This window comes from Leopardus geoffroyi, chromosome C1 (genome assembly GCF_018350155.1).
Source record: "Leopardus geoffroyi isolate Oge1 chromosome C1, O.geoffroyi_Oge1_pat1.0, whole genome shotgun sequence".
Lineage (NCBI taxonomy): Eukaryota > Metazoa > Chordata > Mammalia > Carnivora > Felidae > Leopardus > Leopardus geoffroyi.
Window position 1 is genome coordinate 11788086 of NC_059328.1, and position 12955 is coordinate 11801040.

Here is a 12955-nt window from a genome sequence, read left to right on the forward strand (position 1 = left end):
CCGGGCTGGCACCGGGGAAGAAGGGAGGGGAGTCCCAAGGGGTTTGGGGAGGACCTTGGGGCCCTCTGGCCTCCCTGAAGCCCTCCTCCCCCCACCCCCCTCCTCCCGCCCAGGCCCTCCCAAGTTGCAGATCCGGGCCGGGATCCTCGGCCCAGACCCCAGACGTGGGGACGGCTGGCCCTAAAGCACGCGCATTCTCACTCTTTGCCCTTCCGATGGGGCACAAATGGGCTAGCGGGGCCAAGAAGCAGTTGCCTCCTCAGCAGCATGCCTCTGAGGGGAGCTCGGAAGTCGACCTGGATGCCCCTCTTCCTGGGACCTCTCGAAGGAGGTCGAGGAGAGCATCTCTGCTCAGGGGCCTTTAAGAATACCCTAATGTAAGAGCCACCACCTCTAGGCACGAGTCAGACATGCATTATCTCGTGTAACTCTCATCTGGGAGGTAGGTATCATTAGCCCCATTTTACAGAAGAGGACACTGAGGCTCCAAAAGCTTTACACACATGCCCAAAGGTCTCACAGCTCCAAGGTAGTAGAGCCAGGATTTGAATCTCCGTAGTCCCTCCCCATGCAGGGGACAGGCAGGCAAGAGGCTGCTCTGTGGAGCGCCCCATCCCCCAACCCTGGCGTGGCTGAATCAGTTGGTCTGTTTCAACACTTTGGAGGGCACCTGCCTCCCACCTGCCCCTTCAGCGAACCCAGAGGCTCCTCAGATGTGAGCTCATCTCCGCTTCTGACTAAAGCCGCTGGCCTTAGTGAAACAAACGGGAAATGTCCTCTGACCCGCCTGCCGGGCCACCCACGGCTGCCTCTTGCCCAATCGCCATTTGGCCAGTTGGGGAGGAGCACCGGTAGCGGGCATGATTCCCTGAGGGGCTCCAGGCCCCTCTGCCCACCTCCTTCTCTTTGACCCCACTCTAGACTCTCTTTGACTCCCCTGGACCTGTCTGCCCAAAGGCCATGCTGGGCTACTCAGGTACCCGGGTCCTCCCTGCCAGATGTGGACATCTTGGCCTCTCGGCCTTGGTGCCTGCCCTTGGGAAGCGGGTCCAGACACCTCCTCTGGAGAAGGAGGAGGGTTAATTACAGGTGTTGGAGTAGCGTAATTAAAGCCTTGGACCAAGATGATAGGAGGAGAGTCTTGGTGTTCTGAGAGTCTGTGAGCGTGCAAGCGTGCATGAGAGTATGTGTGTGTGTGCGGAGGTGTGGATGTGCATGAGTGCATGCACGTGGCTGTGTCAGGGTGTGCGCGGGTGCGTGTGGACGTGCTGGGGGGGGTGTGAGCATGGGTGTGAGCAAGCATGGGCGGATGTAAGAGGAGGTGTGCGAGTGTGTGAGTGTGAGTGTGCTGTCCTTGGCAAGGGTTGAGAACACCGGCCGTGGAGTCAGCCCAGGGGTTTCTGGAGATTTCCTTTCTCCGAGCCTCAGTCTGCTCCTCGGGAAGATGTACGAACCTCCTTCAGAGGGTTATTGAGATCGAGTAAGGACGTGGGTGTAAACCACATAGATCGTGAGTACAGAACACGCTTGTGAAATCCCAGCTGTTGCTACGGGTCTATGCAGTGCGGCCAGAGGAAGCAGTGTGTGTGCTGGGCGGGGCCTGTGGGGCCTCCACGGCACGTGGAGAGAAAGTGTGTGTGTGTGCGCGCGTGTGTGTGTGTGGTAAACGTATGGAGAAGCCTTTCGCGTGTTGCGTTGGCAGCTCTGGGCTGTGGTGAATGTAAGACCCTCCCTGTACAGGTATGTCACATGCCGTGCAGGCTCCGTATGTTGGATGCGACACTAGAAGGTACGCTCCGAGAGTGCAGGGACATTTGTCTTTATGCCTGACCCATAGCGGGGGTTCAGCAAACCTCTGCCCGTGAATGGACTGATGAGCGAACGAAGGCATTGGCAGGTTGTGTGGTGCCTGGAAGTCTCTTTACGTCGTGTTGGCGGGTCCTTTATGTGGCATGTGTAGGTTTCCCCGCGTGGCCCCACGAGGGTGGCCCCACGTGTCAGGGGTGAGGGCAGCCCCTGCTGGCTGTGGGCTGCGTGCCCGGAGGTATGGGCCCAGCTGGTGACTGAGAGTGCAGGGACAGGTGTCGCTCCCACAGAGGCCTGTGGGAAGGGGTGGTGAGGGCGCTGGGAGGAGGGTGGGGGTGGGAGAAGCTTCTTGGTTTTTAGTCACTCACCTGGTGACACGCCCTTCCCGGAGTCCTTCCCGCTCAGCGTGACTGGATGCTGAGAAGGAAAAGTCCTTTGGTGAGTCTTACAAAGGTCTTACAAAGCTGCGCTGAAAAGTGGTATTTATTGTGACATAATAAGCCCTAATGGAGATAGAATTACCCCATAAAGGCCCCAAAAAGCCCGCAGGGCCTGAGTGCCACTGCAGCAGGCAAGGCTTCGGGTACAGGCAGGTTGAGCCTGAGTGTGTCTGTGGGTGGTGGCGCGGGCCTCACCTGCCATCCCCACCTCAAGCCCACCAGTCTGCTCAGGTGTCCACCTTTGCTAGGACTTGGCTGTAGGCTGGGGACAAGCTGACGAGAAAGAAACACGAGACAATAGCTTCACCCACCCCACCTTTGATCTGTGCCTGAGAGCAGCAGGAGAAAAAAAATCATTGTAGCCCACACTTCTTCTCAAGTGCTTAGGGACTCCTGGGTGGCTTGAGCTCCTGACTCTTGGTTTCAACTCAGATCATGATCCCAGGGTCGTGGGATCGAGTCCTGCATCGGTCTCTCCACTGACAGCACGGAGGCTGCTTGGGATTCTCTCTCTCTCTCCTTCTGCCCCTCTCCCCTGCTTGCGTGTGCATTCTCTCTCTCTCTCTCTCTCTCTCTCTCAAAAATAAACATTTTTAAAACAAAAAAAATATTTAAAAATTTTTTTAATAAAATGCTTAAGTGCCAGGCCCAGTTCTAGGTACTTGACCTACACTGACCCCCTTAGTTTTCGTTATAGCCCCACAAGGTAGGCACTGTTACTGTCCCCATTTTGCAGAGGAACAAACTTTAAAAGTTGGAGCTGCCATTCTAGCCCAGGCAGTCTGGATCCACACACCCTCACAGGTACCTCCCTCAGCCCCTGCTTCTGGAAGCACTAAACTCCACAGAACCCCCAGAGCTGTTCCCTGGCCTGGAGTGATGTACCTGCTCTCTGCTGCAGGCGTCTCCAAGGCCCGTCTGATGACTGACGGCCTTCCCTTCAGCCTCTGGCGCCCCCATACCCAGTCACCCCCCCCCCCAACCCCGCCCCGGACCCTGGCCTCAGCCAGTTGAACCTTCTGTTGTCTTTCTCAGACTCAGAACCGTCTCCCCAACCAGACTGTAAGCTCTCCAAGGCAAGGAAGGAGCCTGCTGCCCTTTGCCCTCCTGGAACCAGCTAGAACAGTGCTCTGCACCAGGAATCACTCAATAGATGCTCACATGTGATGGTGACATTCACTTTTTTTTTTTTTAATATCTTATTTTTAACTGATCTCTACACCCAAGGTGGGGCTTGAACTCACAACCCTGAGATCAAGAGTCGCATGCTCCACCGACTGAGCCAGCCGGGTGCCCCGATGGTGACATTCTAAATCAGTTCCCTCCATTTGTTTTGATTCATATTTCTTGAGGGCCTACTATGTGCCAAGCCACCTGCACGTAGGAGAACTCATTAATCCTCCCAGCAGCCCTGGAAGGAAAAGGTAATATCGTGGCCAGTTTTGCAGGTGAAGGCTGAGGCTCAGAGAGAACTGACTTGTCTAAAGTGACACAGCTAGGACACGGCAGAGGTAGAACGAAAAAATTAAATGTGTCCATCTCACCGCAGAGCCCGGTCTCCCCGCTCTTTCCTGAATACACCTTGTGTTTTCAAGCCTGCGTGCCTTTGTCCAAGCTGTACCCCTACCCCCACCCCACCCGCTGTGTTCCTGGTGCTCTTTCTACCTCCAGGATCCCTACTCCTTCTTTAAGACTTACTTTGGAGCAACTCAGGAGAAGGAACACTGGAGCCCCAAGTGTAGGGGAGTGCCTGGTCTACAGGCACTGAGACAGATTTGGGCAAATAACCGAATGTCTGGAGGGTCCAGCAGACCTGGATTCTGCCGCTTAACCGACTGCCTGGCCTTAGCCAAGCCTTATACCCTCAGCTGCCTTATCTGTAAAATGGGCTCACTAATAATGGCTTCCTCCCTCTGGTACTGTTGTAGGATTAGTTGAGAATACATCTGTAAAGCTCTTAGCACAGTATCTGGCACACAGTGGGCGTGCACTGAATCTTAGCTGTTACCTTCCCAATCAAAAGTTACTCCTGAAAAGCCGCTGGGCTCCCCCAGGCCAAATTGTTTCACCCTGGAACAAACCTCAGCTCTCACACTGTTATAATTACTTCCTCACCTGCCCTCCCCTTCAGGCAGGGAGCTCCTTGAGGGACAGAGGCCGGTTTATTCCACCTTGTCATGCCCAGTGGAGCCCGGGATGCAGTAGGCGGTCAGTAAATGCTTGTGGGTTGCACACACATCGCCCACCCCCCCCCCCCGAAATAACACACTCCCCGATTGCAGCCACAAGTGGACTCCACGTTCAGCTTTTCAGGTGAGGTTTTTGGGGTGAACTTGCCTGAGCAGAAGTTTTGCTGAGCTCCCCTGCCCCGATGAGGCGGGTTGAGGTTGGGAGAGGGGTACTTAAATTTGGAGTGGAGGCCGACAGCGTGGGAGGAAGCTCCCCCCCCTACCCTCCACATAATTGCGGGGCTTCCCCCACTCCCAGAGCTGGGTTAGAGGCTGTGCCGCTTCCTTTGGGGCTTGCTCAAGCTTCCTGGGACCCTTTGAAGTGGGTTCCTGGCAAATCCTCCCCAGGGCCTGGATACGGGGCGGAGCTTCGGGGTGGGGCGGGGCCTCAGCCTGGAGGCGCCCAGCAGCGGGAGGGCAGGGGGCTCCCCGTGTGTCTTGGGGCCACCTCCTGCCTGGATTCAGAGCCCCTTCCTCCCAACTCTGGCTTCCGGTTGTCACCCCTCATTTTCTTGCCTTTCCCTTCCCTCTGTGGCCACATCCTCCTTCTCCCCTTCCAAACAAACTCAGCTTAGATGCTCCACTCAAGGAAGCCTTCCCTGACCACCCCGGACCACTGGTATTTCTCCCTTCTCTGAGTGCCAGTTTTTAACCAGGTGTCTTAAACATCAAAGTAAAAGCAGGGTTCACTTGTGGAGTCCCAGTGGTGAGCCAGGGTCTGGCTTAAAGCTTTGCAGCACAGCCTCACCTCATGCACACAAACACTCCCTAGAGAAGCAGGGATGCTACTCCCATTTTACAGATGAGAACTTTGGGGTTCAGAAAAGTCTGAGTCACTTGCTCAGGGTCAGGAGCCTAAAGGGGCAGAAGTATCTTCCAAAGCCCTTGCTTTGCTGTCCCCCCACCCCAACACACACACACACACACACACACACACAGAAGCCCTGGACCATGCGTAACTAGTCACAGCATGTCCTATGAAAGGGAATCTTGGCAGATAAAGTCCAACCTCTGTATTTTACAAAATTGAGGCCCACATAGGGGAAGGATCTTGCTGGAGGTCCCAGAGACAGCATGAAGACTAGAACCCAGGCCTTCTGCCTCCAAAGGCTGTCAGATGGGGTGGAAGGTGCCTCATCAACCTTTGCAACAAGAGAATTTGAAAGATGGAGAATGGCAGGCCTGCCTCAGGGCCTTTGCACTTACCTTCCCTCTGCCTGGCACTCTCCCTCCCACCCACCCTCCCTCACCTCCTTGGGGGCTGCTTGAAGTTCAGCTCATTGTGGTCAATTGCCTGACCGTTCTAGTAAAATGGCACCACCCTAAGCCATACCTAGACTCCCTATCTCCTTTCTTTGCTGCATTTTTCTCTATGGCACTCTCCCGCCCCACACTCTACATATTGTCTGTTGTCTGCCCCATTAGCATGCAAGATCCGCGTAAGGACCCCCAGGTTGTTGCCTGTTTTGTTCATGGCTCACCACCCCCCAACTTTGAATTTTGTTGAGCAAATGGGCAAAACACGTGGTGGCTTCTGTCAATCTTAAAAATAAAACAGCCAGTTATCTCACCAGCAAAGTGGGTTTATTCAGGAATAGTAAAGAATCGCAATTCAGGAAAAGCAAGCCAGAGGCAAGCTTAACAAGCAAAGGAGAAGAATGTTACTTTGTCGAGAAAAAGGAGGAAGTTGGGAGGGGTTGTCCTGAACAAAATCCACTGGAGGAAATCAAGGGTTCAGGGTGGTGACGGCTTCTCATTGGCTGAGTTGCTGAGCAGGAAAGGAAATCTTCCCTCTTGCTGGAGCGTAAAGTGGTACCCATTTGCAAGGCGTATCTCTTCCTGTCCGGGTCTGTGGCTGCCATGGGGAGGTAGAGTCATAGTACACGAAGGCTCCCCCTTTGGGCTTCCCGGCTCCATTTTATTTTTATTTTTTTTAATTTATTTTATTTTATTTTTAACAATTAGAAAGAGAGAGAGAAGGAGAGACAGTGTGTGTGTGAGCAGGGGAGGGGCAGAGGGAGAGAGAACCTCAAGCAGGCTGCATGCTCAGGGCAGAGCCTGACGCGGGGCTTGATCTTGCGACCCTGAGATCATGACCTGAGCCAAAATCAAGAGTCAGACGCCTGAGTCACCCAGGCACCCTGCCAACTCCATTTTAAATGAGGCCCCCCCTTTATTAATATTTATACTTCCTACCAGAGTGGTAAGAGAACTCCCTCAGTGTGATCTGGGCCATTTACTTCTCTCTTTCCCTGACTATTCCTCACTGGTACAGGTGCACCATGGGGAGAGCAGTGGCCCCTCCTCTCAGAGGTGTGTCAAGGGGGGCACAAGCTACCACACACCACAGGGCTCAGCCACAGCCAGAGGCCCAGGATGAATCCGGGAGTCAAGGGGCCAACAGGACTAGTGGGAGGGGGGGTGTATTCCCACCGCTGCAGAAGGTGGGGGCCTTCTCTGAGTCCCGGATTCCCCCCAGATTCCCACATGCCCCATGGCCCCAGCGCTACTCAGCTAAGTATGGCCTTTGGAGATCACTCTGGTCTTTTCTCCACCCTGGTCTCCTCCCTGTTGTGAGTTGTGATGATCCAGCCTGACAACCAGGGTCCTCTGTGCCGTGGGTGGTGAGGAGCTGAGGGCACACGTCTGGCTTCCCACGGCCACACTTATCGTGAGCCCTGGATGAGAAGCCTCACCTCTCGGAGCTTCTGTTTTCTCCTTGGTCAAGTGGGGATAAAAATATTGTGATACCCACCTTGTCGGGGGAGCCATGAAAGTGTGAAGAACTCTTGGCACGGTGCCTGGCATATGGCAAGTCCTCCGTAAATGTCAGCTGTGATTATTTTTATCACTGACACCATATTTGGGGGCCGGGGCTGGCACAGTACCTGCCAGGTGCCGCTACCCCCCTTCCCGCATCCTGACAGTTTGGCAGCTGGCCTGGTGTAGGCTCTGAGGAGGAAGGGAGGGAGGGCAGGGGAGCTGTTCTGCTTGTTTTCTGAGAACCTCCAAGTCTGACCCCAGCCCCTTCCCCGTCCTGAAGGCACGGATGAGAGCACAAGGCCCAATTCACTGAGAACCCTGCCTCTGGTCCCCTTCTGGCCATGCTCCCGGGGGATAACCCCCCCAGGATCCCATCCAGCCCCAAAGGGAAGGGAGGAACCCCACACTCCAGGCCCTTATTCCCACGCCCAGCATCAGGTCTGAGCCCTCACAGTCTACACACACACTAGGAAGTGCTGTGAACACAACCACAGCCTCAGCACCAGACTCATTTGTGTGTCTATGTGTGCGAACGCACACGCACGCACGCACACACCTGTCCAGGCACACAGGTCTCTGTAGGGATCACTGCAGGACAGACAGAGGCTCCTATCCCACGGCACCCCTGCCCCTCCTCCCTATCCTGTCTCCCTCCATCTGTCTATCCATTTCCATCAACCAGTCCCAGTGAGGCCCTGGGCACTCCTTCCTGACTCCCCTCCCCATCTACCCACCCACCCATCCACGAGTCCATCTGTCTGTCCTGCCGTCTGTAGCCAGCCCGGTAGTAACCTTGTCCTATGCCTCATCTCTGTCACAACCTCCCCAGCAAGACCCTGTCCCCTCTCTCAGCAGGGTCTCTCATCACTCACCCCCTGCCTCACCCAGCCTTCCTCCACCCCCTCATCTGTCTCCCTCATCTGTCAGTCTGTCCATCTATCCATCCTTCCTTTCCCCATGGGCCCGGCCCCATCCATCACTTCCCAGACAGTCTTGTCCAGCCAGGTAGTCACCTCTTGGCAGCTGCTGCCTGTCTGTCCGTCTGTCCGTCTGTCTGCCATCCTATCCATCACGCCACAGCCACTTGTGCACGCTTGCCACCGGTCACATATTCCCTGGCTGGGGCCACTGAGGTGCCCCTCAGCCAGCCCTGCGTAGGGGGTGTGCGTGCATCTGGACACACGCGCTCACTTGTGTCGCCACCTCTGTGACCTGGGACACGCATTTGTGCTGAATCCTGCACTGAGGGGGGGGGGGGGGAGGGGGGGGCAGTGGCAGAGACCTGGACACAGCCCTGCCTTGAGGAGCCTGTGCTCATGCGAGTGTGTGTGAAAGAGTGAGCAGAGGAACTAGGAACCTTGCTGGGGGCCCGGGCACGAAGGAGCGGCTGTGTGACTGTGGGTCCTTCCTGTGTATTGTGTGAAGTCGGCCCCTTAGGCATCAGTGAGCTATTCAGAAATAAGTACCTAATTTGAAAGAAGTACCCGGCCTCTATCCTCCTCCCGATCGCTGAGCAGGGGCCTGACCTGGGCCCCAAGGTGAGGGGCCCAGCCCCCCACCCCCACCCCCGCGCCCGGCAAGTCCCTGGGCCGTCCACCGCCCTGCACCTGCCCCCCCCCCGCCCCCCACCGCTGTCGCCGCTACTGAGGGACGAACTCGGAGACGCGCAGAGCGGGGCCCAGCCGGCGGGAGAGCGCGGAGAAGGCCCGCAGGAGCTGGCCACGTGGCCAGGGAGAGGCGCGGGGTGGAGGGGTGGGGGGGTGGAGGGGTGGAGGGGTGGAGGGGTGGAGGGGTGGAGGGGTGGAGGGGTGGGGGGTGCAGGGGTGGAGGGTGGGTGGGGAATGGGGGGGCGGGCAGAGGCGCCGGCGCGCGGGACAGGCGGGCGGGAGGGGGCGGGGGCTCGGGTCTCTGCCGCGCGGGCTTCCCACCTGCCCGGAACGGGGCCCGCCGACCCGCAGGCCCGCGGCGGGGGGCGCCTGGGGGTGGGGGGGAAGGGGGCGGACGCCGCCACCCCGCGCCGTCTCGCGCCCCGCCCGCCCCCGCTTCCGCCCCGCAGGTGTCCTCCTTGGAGGGTCGCCGCGAGCACTTTACGGCCGGGGGGCCCAGCCCCTTCCCCGCTGCGAGAAACCGCCCCTGCGCCTCCTAAACGGGGTCGAACCCGGGGAGGGGCAGCCCCCGTCGCCATGGAGACAGAGGCGGCCCCGGGGACGGCGGCGGGGGACCGGGGCTTCTGGGGGCGCGCGGCGGGCGACCCGGCGCTCCCGTGTGCGTCTTGCCGACAGTTTGCTGGTTCTTCCCCTGGAGGGCGAGCCGCCCCTCCTCCCCATCACCCCGCCCTTAAAAGTCGCCTCCTCCAGAAAGCCTTCAGCCACTACACCTGACCTGGCGGCCTCATAACAGTAATAATTAACAATAATCACAGTGGGCGTTAGCGAGCTTTATCTCGGTGCCAGGCACCGGGCTACCGCTTCTCATTCCTCATCGTTTGTCCTCACACCGACCCTGGAGGGGAGGCAGACGAGAAAACTGAGGCTGGCAGACGTCTGCCTCAGGTCTCACAACTAGAAAACTCCATCCTCCTTCTGGTCTCAGTTTCCCCGTCTGTGGAAGGGGAAGGTTGCACCTGGGACTTGCCAACTGACAAGGGCAGGAGGGAGACCACAGACTTGCTTGGGGTTGGGCTGAGCGTAACACCGCGGCTTTGAAGGTCTGTAGACGGACATGCACAGTTTGTCCCAGCGGATGTCTCGGGCACTTAGGTCCCCGCTGCCAAATTGGCATTTCCCTGGGTGCCAGGGAAAGAGCCTGCGGACCTCGCCTGGGGCTGGGCTGACTTGGGGTCCGCCCTAGAAACGGAATGCTGTTGATGGTGGATAGTGAGAGCTCTGTCTGGGGTCCTGGGAACCCTGCCGTGGCCCCCAAGTTCATATCCGCGTCCCAGTGCAAGGGCATGGGGTGGGGGAGGGAGGTGCTGGCCTCTGCACATACTGCATATCCAGGAATGCTCGCCATTAGGATCCCCAGAACAGCCCTGGAAACCAAGGCTCGGGGAGGGGGAGGGGCACTTGCTCCTACAACTACAGTGTGTGTCTGCATGTGTGTGCAGGTGTGTGTGTCTGTGCCTGGGCGTATGTGGGGGGCAGGCAGGGTGGGGTGGGGTGGGAGGGCTGCCTGCTGTTCCAACCCTGTAATAGAGCCTCCCTGTCTCGCCAGGCCCAGAGGAGCAAGCAGTAATAATTGTTTTGTGTACGGGATTCACCTCGTGTCACAGCCTGAAAATGTGCCTTGGGGCCAGTCTGACAGAGACCCCCCCCCCCCCCCCGCTCCCCAGCCAGGCCCTGACCCTAGGCTGATCCCTGTGGGGGTGAAGGTATGTGTCTCTGGGCCCTGCCTTGCCTTCCTCACCTTCAAATTGGCCTGATGAGGCCCAGCAGGTACAGAGCTGGACTGTCAACAGTCCTGCAAGTTAGCAGCCCTGCCTGCCTCTGTCCTCAGACTGTGAGCCCCCCAGGGGAAAGGGCAGGAACTCCTCCAGCAGACTGGGGGGCTTTTCCAGGTATAGAGTGGATGCCTCTGATCCGAGTAGAGAGAGTCCCAGGACAGAGGCAGAGCCTTCCCCCACCGGCCTGGAAGGGGGGTGCTCCTCTCCAAGGAAGTATCACAGACACTGCCCCTTTCAGCCCTAACCCCTCGCCTCCCCCCAAGACTGAGAGAGGCTCCAGGACAGTGGGACAAAGCTGCCAGGCAGGCTGGGGGTGGGACATTTTTCCCCAGCCCTGTCACCTCCCAGTCCCTCTCTTATCAAAACCCACCAAAACCAGACATTGAAACTCCCAGCTTTCTGACCCCCACACTCCACCCTGCCCCACCCTGTCTCCCCCATCCTGGCACCCAGTGCCCACCACCCACCAGGAAGTCCCAGGGGAGCAGAGGTTAGCATCCGGACCCCTCCTGGTGCCGGTCCCTCCACCTGTCCCTTTCTGCACCAGATGACCGAGTGGGGTGGTGCCCAGGGGCACTGCTCATAAAGATAAAGAAATCTGAAGGCAGGCGCCAGATCAAAGTCTGGCCCGGAGGGTGAGACCCGCTAGGGGAAGTGACTTATCTCTAATCTAGGAGGAGGTTGTAGGACCTTCCACTTTCTCTTCCTTCCCAGGGCTCGGAGAGACCCTGGGCTGATGCCAGCAGAGAAGGGAAACTGAGGCCCAGGGGGAAAGCCTAGCCCAGGCTCATACAGCCAGGCCTGGAGGGTCTCTCCCCGCCCCTGGCGTGCTGGTTCACAGGCCTGTCGGAGCCCTTTTTTCACTAAAGACCTGGCCGCACCTCAGTTTCCCCATCTGAACAGTGGAGGATATCGATAGTGAATCACTTTTATTATACGAGATAAGGACCTGGATGAAGCAGCCGGCCGGCACCGCTGCCTCCCTTCTAGTCTAAAGTCCCTCCCACCCCCACTGGGGCCCCGAGCCCCACTTCCCCAACTTTCTCGAAGGGCGTGTCTTACCTCCCCCAGGCACACCTCACACCTCACAACTCCACCCTGACTCCCCCCACTATGTCTAGCCGGTGTCCCCAGATGTGAACCCTAAGGCCGCCCCTCCTCCTCCAAAGGGAAGTAGAACTTCCTCCTCCCCTCCAGCCACCACCGTGCTGGTGATTCGCTGGGAGGGACAGAGCTGCCCGGCCTGCTGACTCAGCGCCTGGAGCTGGGGCTTGCTTAGCAACGGGCACCAGCCTGGGGCAAACAGCGCCCGGGGCGGCCACACCCCCACCACAGGAATGCAGCGGCATTCCCCGGGGGTGCCGTGGCTCCACGCCTGCAGCTGGGGTGGGGAGGCAGGTGGGCACCTTCCCTTGCCACCTTGGCACCAGGAGGGAAGGGACCGCATGCTGGGGGCCCAGCCCACAGCCAGAGCCCGGCATCCTGAGGAGAGAGGGTGGGAGTAAGGTCGCGAGACTCTGAAATCTTTACAAGCCGGATGACCTTGGACAAGGCCTCTCTGAGCCTCAGTTTCCTCGTCTGTCAGGTGGGGGAGACATAGCGGCAGCCTTCTGATGGCATTGCCAGGGGGACTGGTGGAAAGAATGCCGTTCCAGAGCTTAGCACCAGCCAGCCCCACTGCAAGGATTCAGGGAAAGGACCCTCAGTTACCAAGCCTGCGTCCCCATGACAGAACGAGGGAGGTCTTCTGAGCCTGGGGGCCTAGAGAGAGATTGAGGCCCAGAAAGGGATTTGTTCCTCCCTGAGGCCACACAGTAGGGCCACACTCCGGGGACCAACGGCCCAGTGTACTGTTCCCCCTAACCCTCTACTCCCACCCAGAGCCCTCACTAGCGAGACCCCCATTCCCTTCTCTCCTGGGCAAGTCTGAGTCCCCAGACCCCACTGCTCTCACTGGCCCAGGGCCCCCAGTGCCCCCCTCGGGTGGTCAGGGGAAGGGGCTTCCCACAGGACACCCTCTCTCTCCTGTGTCTGCCCCTGCCAGCTAGGGTCTCGTTGTCCTCTCTGTCTGCCATTGTCCCTTTCTCTGTCTTTGGAAGAGGCCACGGGACTGGGGTGTCTTGGGCACAGAGGAGCCTTGTTTCATGAAGAAAGCCCTGACTGGGAGCCAGGTTACCTGGATTCACACCCTGGTTCTGCCTCGGCCTTGCCGTGTGACCTTGGACCAGTCCCTTCCCTTCTCTAGCCTTCCTTTTCCCGTCGTCACCCACATTGCC